We start from the raw sequence: 13,479 nt of genomic DNA, 5'->3' as shown, positions 1-13,479 counted from the left end.
GCGTTCTTACATATGCCCGAAAGCCAACATATTTGTAACATTCACAAAATGTATACCAAATAACCCAAATTACGGTAAACTTACCCACCCGCTGGCAGCGAAAAAAATCCTTTTCGCTGGGATTTTTTAACAAAGGAATTTCCAATGCTCATGGAGCTCTAAGGCCAACCGTGAAAAATGCTCAAAACAAACTTCACTCAGCTACCTGGAATTGAATACATATGCCACGTACAAATCATCACATACATCTCCTTAGCTGATTAACGCTGAGGCAGGTATACAATTAAATATAATATATGGTACATATCTATATATGGTACATACATACTTATATTGGTTAGCAACACATAATGTCAACTGCTGTACAAAATACTAATTATGATTCATTGTTATTGACAAATTGGACACATATGCACAACTATTTATATAATTTGTATAGAGTGCTTAATATGTTAGCACCGCTATATAAAATCCGATTATAATAAAAATTTTGCAGTATTTCGTTGCAAAATTCCAGGAGTGATAAGCATTAAATTCCCTATAATGTACATTTTTGCAAAGATTAACATTTGCTACTAAATATTATTTGTTACATAATCATCACATTATGAATATTTTATATACTCATAAAAGTACGCAAGCGTCTTTGATTAAATTAAGTGGAAGTTTTGCGTTTTTACTAGTTAAGGCAAATAAAAGAAAAAGGGTTTATCTCTTCTTTCATTAATAACGTCAGGAACTAATGTATTTTTCATTCCAAAAAATAGCGGAACAAAACCGAAATTTTTTTATAAATTATTTTCCAATTTTCTTTAAATCTACAACATAAATATTGTTTGTGGCGACGTTGGCTTCAATGACGGCGTTAAGCTAATTTCGATTGATTCAACAGTGAGAATTTTCGAAAATATCTCCACAAAGTTATATTCTGTTTTCGAAAAGATTATTAGTTCTTGATAATGAGTATACAGGATGCTCAATACTAGGTAAACAGAATATGTGAACACTTTGGACGAGGTATTTATAATTGATTATTAAGCTTTTTTACCATAAATTCCAATAATTGAAGATTTTTTTTATTTCTTGTTTTGTGGGCATTTCTTTTGCCAAACTCTACTAGTCGGTTCCAGTAACGCATTTCAGCTACACAATTTTCTCGCCGTTAGCAATCTTTTTAGAACTATGGATAATTAATTGATTATGTACTAAATGTTTTTAAAGAAAGCCACAGATTTGGAAGTCATAATGTTTATGAGTAATTGCCAAGCAAAGAACTCAAGTCAAAAGAGTTTTCGCTAATCAGTATCAACAACATTTGCATCGACGATCCTAAAACACCGGAAAAACCTGAAAAACATTCTCAAAATCAGCAAAAAATTTCATTTCGTGATGATTTTAATATAATTTTCTCAACTGCTTGGTATATACTTCATTATTGAAAGGCAGAGAAGAAAAAGGAGGCGGCACTTATTAATAAATTTATTTTTTAAGAAATACAGAAAACCAGTTTTTATACTCTTGCAACATGTTGCTACAGAGTATAATAGTGTGTGTCACCTAACGGTTGTTTGTATAACCTAAAAATAATGGAGTTAGATATGGCGTTGTAAATTCACTGAGAACAAATGTTTTCAGCATCTCTATCGACACTGTGAAAATGGGTGAAATCAGTTGGCAGCTCCGCCCACTCCCTACTACTGTTTAAATCTACTAAAAGCGCGATAAATCAAGCACTAAGCCCGCCAAAGACATTAGATTTTATCTCTGGGATGGTATGAGCCCTAGACGGTTGAACCCGAGCCCTTCTCTACTTGTATTTTTATATAATTTGATAATTTAGAACGTTGGAAATAACATATCAATATTTAAAATACTTTTAGAGTTACAGCCATCTAAAATGCATCCGCTTAGTTTTAAGAAAGTTACCTTTGCTATTTTTAAACACCTATTGTATATATGTAAGTTTCCCACACAGTTCCAGTTTTTCGATTTTATGAAAAATGTAATATTGGCAGGTCAAAATCAACTCAGTTTTAAGCAAAATTCGAAATTTTCACAATCAAAGTATACGATTTCTTAAATCTGTATACCATGTACAGGGCGACTCCTTAAAATAAATGAATATATAAATGATCAGCGTGAGCTGGGCCGATTTATCCTTGTCCGTCTGTGTATGTATATGCGAAGTTGCTTAGTTTTTGAGATATCGATCTGAAATTTTGCACACGTTCTTTGCTCCCCAGGCAAAGCTGTTGCTGTTCATTTGTCGGAACCGCCGATATCGGACCAATACAGTATACCTATAACTGCCATACAAACTTAACGATCAAAATCAAGTTCTTGTATAGAAAACATATTTATTTGTGAATGGTATTATAGCTTCGATCTTTCTTTATTTTGTTTTTGTTTTCAGCCACATCCGCAGTGAGTGCAGCAGTATATAACTTTGTTTAGTAAATTAGCGTTTAAGTCGCCAAATTTTTGTATAAATATATCTACAAAATTTTAGGACATTTCATGCATTAGTTTTCTTTAAAAAAATTATCCTAAAAATCGCCTTTCTATTCGGCCAGTAAATTTTCATATTTCGTAAACTCATATAAATTTGATCTAAACAAAGTGAAACTTTTTTGTGACGAAAATGCTGTGGATATTACTATTTTGAGATGTATGCGAATACACTGTGTTGTAAAAAAAAAAAAGTTATTTGCTACCTTCCAAGTTACTCATAAAATATATAAGTAAAAGCAATAATTTATTTTGAGTTATTATTTTAACGACGACGTTAATGAAGCTAAGAGTGTCAAGTGACTGAATCGATAAAACTTTACGCCATATATGTATATGTTATGACAGGTAATCGAGAACACGAACCTTGCCTAACATAACATAACATACCTTAATGAGAGTTTTCCCATAACAAGCAAAAAATGTACAGACATTTGAAAATTTCAATGATAAGTTATAATTCACTAACATAATATTATAATTAATTTTTCAACGGCCTCCACTTCTAAAATATTATATATGGGTCTGAATCAGTAGTGCAACAACGTATGTCGATGCCCCGCCTACAAACCGCTCAACGTTCCCAGTAGTTATACGTTTTATAAAGCGAAAGAAAAGAACAGATGGAATTATTTAATTATCTTATTCTAAGGGATCTAAAGATTATTGCGCAACCTACTTAGCTAAGCGCTTGCGAAATGTGAGTGCCTGTACAATATATGTCCGAAGGTTAACCATTAACGTGTTCAAAAATTGTATATGTGTATAATAAATTTTGTAAATTCTTACGCTGAAAAATAATCTCCAACAATATATGGTATACGTATGCATGTACATACAAAGAACTGCACTTAAGTGTACTAAAATGGTTCTTTGTGAAAAAAAAATCCTCAAATTCATTATTTATGTTGACATAGCGCTGACAAATCAGTTGAAGCGACTAATATCGGAGATCAGAGCCAGCTGCTTCGCCAGCATGCTGCAAGGTGTTAACTACGTTTTAACCTTATGAGAGAGAGATGATTCATTTTCTAAAAAACCTCCACAATTTGCCTCCGGGAGAATTTTTGGACTTACCGGATGTATGGTCAATGAAAAAAGCCAGGTAGGCACCTTACAACTGGAACATAATAAATATGGTAAAAGTCAAGTTAAGTTAATCTGTTTACTCTGGGTCAAAAAGTTCTTGCAATTGCGCAAGCACGTGTGGTTTCCGAGCTCACTCAAGGCTTACCGTCCAATATTAAACCGACTCGTTCCCAAACAAATATGTGCTGAAACCAGGCAACAATACAATAGCACTATAAAATTAATAATTAGACTAAAAGATCTTTTACTAATCGTGTTAGTGGGCGAGCTCAAAGCCAGTATTGCTGCTTTGCTATCTGAGTAAATTCTCACATCCTTCTGAAGGCGTTTAGATTTTTACTAAAATATATTGATGGCCATCTCTGATTAAATGACGCTTTATTGGTCTGAATCCTGAAATTATATGGCAATAGTTAATCAAAATCCCTCGTTAGAAGACTCTCTTGAAATTTAGGGTGTTCATACGTTGAACTGGCCAAGCACCTTTATTAACTGGGCCTGACATTTTCCGGCTATGACTACGTGCTAGGTAACCTTTATCGAGTGTTAACTTTCCCAGCTCTCTCCACCATCAATTGGTATTGTAGAGAGAGTCATTGCCTCAGCCTTTTCGATATGTTAAACTTCTTCACGGACAATGACTCTACTTGCTCTTATGGACAATAATTAGAATATATAATATATATTGTATTGAACTTTTGGCTGATTAGTACGGCATTGCGTCAACTGAGTATTCTGTAGTGACAACATGGCAAACGGGCTAATGTTAAATGTCTTTTCTCTGGTCGGCTCTAAGGACTCTGAAATTCACTTTGTTTAAATATGGTGTTATTACGATATTTATATGTAACTACAATACTTACATATAATACATATTTTTATATATATCACAATAACTTTTGCGCCATGGTGCTCTGAAACTATACCTCCTAACAGCACGAACTCCACCTTCTTGTTTTTTATTTGCATAAAATTTCCACTTTTGAACTCTATAATACTCTGGTTCATTGAGGCTTAACCCTTTTCAATTGAAATATTTGTAGCATTTCGGCGATTAAATCTCCACTTAGGTAATAATGTTAATATACAGCTAATGACCTGCATAGCGTAGAGTGCTGATAATATGTATATCTATATACTATAACATTTTTATGTCTGCTAATATGCGACTACTTTACATTGTGGTTACAGCTGGCTACGCAAATTCGTGATTATCAAAGTGAAACCAAAAATCACAAAATATCATTCAGTCAATCCCGGCTAAGCAGCCGATTTTGCTATATTACTATAACTGCCATATAATGCCTAAGAAGCAGCTACAATTCATAAGCACTAGCAGACACACACACACCACACAATTGGAGTATAAGCAAATCTTGTTACTTAATAAAAATGTCTATGTGTACATATGTATGCTGCCTCCTGCTCAGCCACAATAATGCAAAATACCTGATTGTGTGCTACTTTCAGCGCTAGCTGGTTGACTGGGCGACAAGCTAGCTGAATGAAATATAGTACATACCATATATATTATATATAATGTGTATATATGTATATGCATATAACTTATGCCCGAAGCGCCTGAAAATATTGTAGTAGCGGGAAATGTTTTCAAGATAAATTCGAAGTAAAAATTGCAGCACCAACAAAGCATGAAACAGGTGAACAGAGGGCTATGGCAGGAGCTGTGGGAGCAGTAAATGTCGAGCTAAATCGCTTTATGGATTATCAAACCTGATTTCTACTGCTCACATTTCACATTTTCTACTTTTCAGCAAACGGATTTACGTTCTACTACTACAGCAAGTAGATTTAAATTGATTTATTGTAGAAAAGTCAAATGCCACCGAGGTGAGTTGGCCCAGGATGACTACCAACACACACATGCACACATACATTTGCATGTAGAGCTGCATAATATGCAATAGCTACTATTATCCTGATGCATTCAGGTGAAAAGAGATTTTTGCTTTCAGCAACCCAAATCCACTCTCTCGCCGTAACTTCCTGTTCCCTTGCATTCATCTAAGGCTATGCTGCTGGGCCAGATTAGCTTCAACAATTTTACTGAAAAATATGATGCCCGTCGGATGTTGGAAATGCACTCGTACAGAAGAAAGCAGCAGTTCGCCAGAAGACGCTGACAGTCGCAAACTGGTGACTGGTCTGTCGTCTGATACGTGGCAACAGGCAAAAAAAAACTATGCAGCCTGCATACTGAATGCTTCGTTGAAGGCTCTTTAATGTGACATTTAATTTTTATTTTTTATTGCAACTCTGCTGCTGACTCAACTTTGCCTAAGCAATTTGGCATTTAAGTTTCTAAAGCGAAAAGTCGAAAAGTTGTAGTACGAAAGTAAATTGAAAGAAAAGAAACTTTCCTACCACAGTCACAAATGAGTAGGGAGTAAATATTTCTAAGTTACAAGGTAGTTAAGTAGCTGCTGACAGTGCTGCTGTTAGCGTAAATAATGATCTGAACAGCTCAAGCTGAGCAGTTCAACATTTGACCGGTTTGCAGCGGACATCACTTTGGTAGAAAAACAATCGTTTTAATTTCATTAGTCATTTGCAAAAGTTGCAGTGCCATAGAAGTTAGAACGAGTAAGAGGTGTATGGTAAGGTGCCGAGCGAATTGTAAATTGTTCGAATCACCTTTGAGATTATTTAATCACTTATGTAGTATATGAGAAACAAGATAAAAGGTTAACTTCGATTGCATCGAAGCCATAATATCCTTCACAAATAAAATATTATCCATGTAAGAACTTGATTCAGGTCTTCCTAAACGATTTGTTATCTATTTTAAGCTAATGTGATACAGTAATCTGTACTCCTTGCAGTATAATACTTGAGCAACCGCATTAAATTTATGTCTGTCCATTGATGCGCCCACGCACTTGTGAAAAATAAAAAACGTTTATGAATATATATAGATTAGGGTGGAGCAAAAAAAATTTTTTTTGCTTAGCCTGGGGGTAAAATCTGTAGATTATTAAAAAAAAATTTTTGGACAAAAAAAAAATAATTTTGGTTTAAACTCTTCACGTTTATATAAAATATACCGAATTTGACGGTTTTTGACTCAAAATTTATTTTAACGCTTAAGGAAAGCATGTGGTCGTTTAAGACTTTTTTTTTTAAACTCCAATAATGACCACAAAAAAAATTTTTAAGTTGATAAATTTTAATTGGCCAGAAAGAAGACTCTCCACAGCTTCTAGAACACTTATCAAACATTTTTTACGAAATAAAAATTTAACTCGAAAATTTACTTTAACACTTAATGTGCCGCCTCTAGGTGTTAAAAAAATTTTTTTTTGTCCAAAAATTTTCTTTTTTTAAAATGTACAGATTTTAACCCGCTCCACCCTAAAATACATATAGTAAATATTATATAAAACCGAAGCAAAAGGGAATGTGTTCCAGCTAACTTCTTCCTAACTTAACTGAACCAAAAATTTTGACAAAGTTGCAGAGGGTGTCAAAAGTGAATAAAATAGAACAAAGCGTAGGATTTGTGTGTTTCAAGGTGCGAAAGTTGGGTATATGGTAAATGCGTCGGCAGTTAGATTTACTAGCATGAATTTGCATATATAATATGAAATTGTGTGTATATATATTCCTGTATATGTATTGAAGTGTTGCCAACGACTTGTTTGTTTAGAAACATTAATCATTTTGCCAATTTCACTACTCCTTACCTACAGCATTAGCAAATACGCTATACTATTGTAGGCTTTCGCTATATTTGAGTTTTTTCTACTTTTTATTTTAAAGAACATACGAGCTTGCATACAAAAGGGTTATACTATGAATGTTTTTTTGTTTGCTATTAACCGAAAAGAAATAAATGACATTTAAGGTGTAAACATATGTATTGTCTTCATATTGTCGGCGCTACTTTAATGGATGAGCATAAGTTTAGGCTTTCTGTGTACGAGGATGGACCTATAAATATTTAACTTAAAAATTACAAAAATTTGTTAAAAATTGCTAGATTTTATTTCTCAATCTAATCTTTTTTAGCTCTTCATTTAATACAGCGATTCTCCGACTTTTCTAACCTGTCCAAAAAATATGTTTTCTGAGGTAACGTACTAGTTTTACTCAAACTTCAACATGGTGTTGACTTAGACCTTTAGATGTGGTAGTCGTCGTAGATCACACCTTGTGAATCGGAGAAAATGGTGGCATCCCCTACCCAGCCGCTATGACAGTCTTTGCCTTCTTCGGAGTAAGTTCGCCGGTGAAGTTCACTGTTTCGACAGTTTCTTGGTCAATGGTGTATACTCAGTTCCTGAGTATCGTGAATGAGCTGACTCAAGTGTGCCTCGGCTGGCAGTATCATGCCATTAATCCAAATAAAACTAATAGGGGTTTGTTTACTACGAGATATAAAATTCCGGAGGCACCACTGCCACAGATGAGAAGCAGTCGCCTGATATGTTAATACTCTAAAGCCTTTAAGCATCTTCCTAGACAGGTAACTTTCATGGAATTCTAATACTGAGGAGAGAGCAAGGAATACATTGAGAGGGGAGGTTAGAGCTTAGAGGAAGGTTGGTGGAGGCGAACATTGCCAGAATCTATCTTTCAATTTCAGTTTTCGTGACTACTGAAGCGTTTTTCAAGCCGAGGTTTCTATCACTAAGGTAAAGGTTAATCTACTGCCCACCCACCGGAACCCAAAATATCCCGTCAGTTCTTCGCCTTCTATAAGGCTAGCCTTTCCCTTATTGAAGGGATTCTAACTGGACATTGCCCTATCGGTGTCTACGCGGTAGGAGGTTGATGCCAGCTGCAGAATCTGTTTGTAGTAAGACAAGGTAAAAACAACACTTTCTTCTTGACTATCCCGCCATTGCGATATCAAGGCTAAAAAACTTTGGGGCTCATACTTTCAAACATCCTGCTGAGCTGATGGGAATAGAAATATAACTCCTAAGCAGATTTGACATTATATTTCACGCCTTCATCACCATCTTTGGGATCAGCCGTTAAACCTAACCTAACTTAATCTTCCCTTCCAAAAACAGGATCGAATCACTGACCGATTTGGCTATTTCTCCATTTTTCTACAATCTGCGCAATCAACTTTTTCTACACAAAATAAAACTACAAATCCGATTCGGCTGAGATTTTGATGGAATCGTCTACGAGAATGTGGTACATGACAAAAAGCTTCTCTTGTGATAGTGGCGATATCCGGTGCTGAGGCTAAGCCATTAACGGAGCGTCCTCGTAATACACAACTTATACAATATAACAATACTTTCCTTGTAGTGTATATATTATATTTGTATGCGTGCTTGTCATCCTTGATTCAAATACATATTTACTTCAACGGGGAAAAAGTGCTGAATGCGTAATCGTTTTGGGACGCACATATTTATGATATGATACATCACGGTTGGCCAATTAGGTGGTAAGCAACTGTGACGACCAGCAGCACCATTTTTGGGTTCTGATAACGTTTGGTTTTATTGTAAACTAACTCAAGGACGTTGTTGTGTATTTTACTTACTGCGTTGTTATTCAAATAGTACACACACTGACAAAGAACTTTGTTGTTTGTTTGTACACCATATCCTTTTTAGTGGTTGTAGTTGTTTTGACGCTGTGGCAATCAAGTGCTAAGTGGCGGCTCTTAAGTGTTCCCAAGTTGGACGGTCACCATCATTTCAGTAGACACCTGTGCTTATTCACATTTAACTTTAAATAAATGTTTTGTGACAGCGAAATCTCTTATCTGTCACACTCAAATGTACTCATATTTCTCATTTTAAAAGAGCACACGCATTCTTTCGCAAATCGTGTGTGTTTAAAGAAACATATTTATATACTTATATATTCACATGGCCTTTCCCACCTGGGTTATAGCTGTATGTTTCTTTATATTGCCATCATTAAATTGGCATGTGTGTTGTTATTGGGTAGTCGGTGCTTTCTGCGGTTAGAGGTTGCCAAAATGCGCAAAACAAAAAAATAAACAACAATAAATATGAGTATTTGTGTCATATTAAGCTCTTAAGTGTGTTGTGTAGTGTATTTTTATAAAGAAGTACTTAGACTCGTCGTCTACGATTGCATGAATAATTTATTGTGGAAATACCTATTGTTGTTAGCACGTCGAAACATTTACATAGACGTTTTGTTTGAGTTTCATACACCCTACACTTAAAATTCCTACATATGTAGGTGCAGTCGATAAGAAAATAAATTAACAGCACGGTTTTCTCAATCAAAGAGAAGATTATATATTTTCATTGCGGTCTAAAGAAGCTTAAATAATATACCTCTGAATTTTTGTAAAGGTATTCAGACTTTTTGCACTTTTTGCTCTATCTCAGTAGTGTGGTAAATTTTGTTCCAAAACAGTTGATTCAATTTTATTAAATTCTTATTTTTTAAAAAGTTTGTCTAAAATTATTTTGTAGCGAGCAGCAAATACATTTTACCTTATAAAGATATACAATTTTTTGTGATATGGCAAGGTATAGTCAGTTGATGTCCAAATACTAATCAGGACCCAAGTAGTGCATATCAGCGCTATTTTGTTACACTTGCCATTGGAACTAATAAGCCTATCTGGTAGACTCGTCTGATATTGATCCTTATCTTCTGCTTGTGTCTAGGCTATAATTGCTGGCCTCTTGAATGCCGCAGAATCGACTCATCTAACCGAGCAACCTAATACAACAAACTTTTCGAAGTAGTGAGTATGTAACATACAAACGTTGCAGGATAGTTAGTTGATGTACTACAATAATGTTCTTTTATTGACTTAAAATAAAATCATATAATTAGGGAGCTACACGCGAAAGGATATGATATGTTACTGCTTAGAGTTTTGTAGGGTGAGTCTTCATTGTTCTTGCTCATCATTGTTTCATTCACTGACAGGCGCTGTCAGTCATTGAGAAGAATCATTTAACTATCAAAGATTGTTAAATATTGCAAATTCTAGAGAGTGCACACAATACGTACATATGTAGATGTGTGCCTATATTAATATGTATTTATAATATTATGAATTCATGTGGTTAATTAAAGTGATAGAGTTTTCACTACGCAATACTGCAAGTATGTAACTATGTGCCCACCATGCAAAAACTTGTGCGAGTAATATTTAAATAGAATACACCCTGATTACTCTCTATGAGGTGCAAATGGAAATGAAGTAGTCTCCAATATATATATATATATATATCTAGGATACGAAGAGGAATTAATTAGTTCCAAACGCATATCTTTTTAGTATAGTAAAATAGATATAGTTATTAGCGTAGTTGGAGATACATTAGCTTAATCAAACCCTGAACAGGGTATATTAAGCTTCCGCAGAAGTTTTTAACACCCAGAATAAAATGTCGGAGACCCTATAAGGTATATATTACATATCAATGATCAGCATAACGAGCTAAGTCGGTTTAGCGACATACATATAACAATCTGAAATTTTGTATCCATCTTTTTCTCTCCAAGTGGCTTTTCATTGGCGGAACAGCCGATATCGGACCACTAAAGCATGTAGCCATACAAACTGAACGATTACGATTTTCAGGAAATTAGGCATAGATCATTATACGAGTACAAGGCATCGCTACAATTTATGAAAAAATTGTTCCGATCGGCCTTCTATAACAGGCAATGAAAAATACTTTATTTGACCTTCGCGAAATTCGGTATTGGTTATTGTTAAAAGCAACGTTAAAAACTGGCCGATCACAATCAAGTTCTTGTATGAAATCTTTTGTATTTGTGAAGGCTATTATTCAACGCTACTTTATACAAGAAATTGTCGTTTTGTACTATAAGTATATTTTTGAGTTTTTCGGGTAGAAAAGACTACAATATGTCTCCCCATAGCACGAAAAAAAGGGAACATTTCGTTCTACATAAAAATAGCAAACACGCTATTAATCATATGTTCTTTTGCGACTAATACTGGACACATTTCGGACTTGTCACATATTTTGCAGGGTATATGCTTATCTTGCAAGTTTGTATGGTATAAGATGAATATGTGTTGTTATGATAATCGATGCTGAAGAAACCCTATTTTAATGAAGAAGGCATGTTGCGAGAATATTATGAATGTGGAGAAACAGAATTTATTCGTAAACAAGTTATGCGCTTACTTTATTTCTATGGAATTGTGATATAATACATATGTAATAACGAGACGCATATATTTCGTAATGGAATTTAGGCCGGAATTTTTACTTGATTTAGCGGCTGTTGAGCGCAAGTATAGTTTTTTTTAATTACTGCCACGAAATAGTAGGATTTTTATGCTATAAAAAGAAGGAAAATACTAAGCCTGATTTTGCAATATTGAAAAGAGTACTAAAAGAAGCACTTTATTAAAAAAATTACAACGTAGTATATAGGAAAACGAAATACATAGTTTAACATAGTACATGGTGCAAGTTTTACATAATTACGTAATACACGGTACAACTTTGCACAGAGTAGTAACACAATATAGTACAACATGTACGCTTCGAACTCTGCGACTGTTGTTGTTTAGTTAAACACTACCCTATTGTTCTGCTCAGAAATCTTATTATGCATCATAAAAATAGCTAGCTAAATAACTCATACACACACATATAGACTTATATTTATAAACGGTAAATAGGAATAATATAAAAGAAAACTCTTGTAAGTTGAAAATAAAACAAAAATAACTACTAACTTATCAAAACTGTAATGGATGAAAATGTTTGTAAGGATAAATATGCACATTACTTGTTTTCCGCCTGCCACACTTTCAGCTCACCTATTCGTGTTTGTGTCTGGGTGTTGTTGCTTGTTGCCGGGCATATAAATCGATTGCAATGGAATTATAATACAATTTTCTATTACCAACCAGCAAGTGTAGCTGAAAGAAGTTGAAGAGTTTCACATCATTAGCTTGCGGCTGAATGTTGCTGTAAATATATGCATACACTACAATGCACACTACCACACACACATTAATAGCTAGCGCATAAGCTTAACTGTACACCATAACAACGTTAGCAAAAAGCAGGTGTAGCATGTGGGCAGCAAGGAGCAAAGTGGGACGATTGCCTTGGAAATAAATGCCAGTCAGCAGCCAGCATCTAGAGGTGTACAGCTGTTGACGGAAGTGCTTCTGTTGGCGTTGCCTTCACACAAACATACCAAGGTAGTCATAATATTCTGTACTCGTGTGAGTATTACTGAGAAATTGTTTTCAGATTTTGCTTTATTGCTGCATTTACTTTGGCTAATGTTATTATGCTTTAGCATTTTACAAAGCACATACATCGATGTAGCTAATTCACAGTTGCGCGCACAAGTAAAGGTACATAACGTTCAAAGTCTTAAATTGAGTATTTAAAATGCAAAATGCTTGCTTAAAAACTTGGCATGTTATTCTATTTACTTAAATATATTAAATTTGCGAACTATATTTTTCATGTCGTAATCGAAGTTGGCAATGACCAAATAGTCAGTACTTTTATATCAATATATGTTAAGTCAAATGTGTTTGCTAATGACAATATATGTATGTATATACTATTTGAATTAATTCAATTAGTATGATTGGTAATCCACATTAAATCTTTCTTTATATACTAAAAACTGATAGTATAGATGCTTATAAAGTTATCGACACTCTCTCGTGGCAGCAAAATGATTATTTCGTAAAAATTCTGATTACATCAGTTTGTAGTTCATTCGCTTGCCAGGAAACAACAGCTTGCTTAGCAAAATAGTTTAGACCCCAATTTTTAAAATAATGTAAAACCAATCAAAATCGGGAAGGATCTCTCCTACCCGTTCGATACCAGCCGATAATTTAGACAGGCAGATTCTCCCTCGAGCGTCTTCTTCCATATAGTGCTG

This window comes from Bactrocera oleae, chromosome 3, assembly GCF_042242935.1.
Source record: "Bactrocera oleae isolate idBacOlea1 chromosome 3, idBacOlea1, whole genome shotgun sequence".
NCBI classification, from domain to species: Eukaryota; Metazoa; Arthropoda; class Insecta; order Diptera; family Tephritidae; genus Bactrocera; species Bactrocera oleae.
The sequence above is the reverse complement of the archived record's forward strand: the minus strand, read 5'-3'. Positions refer to the sequence as shown.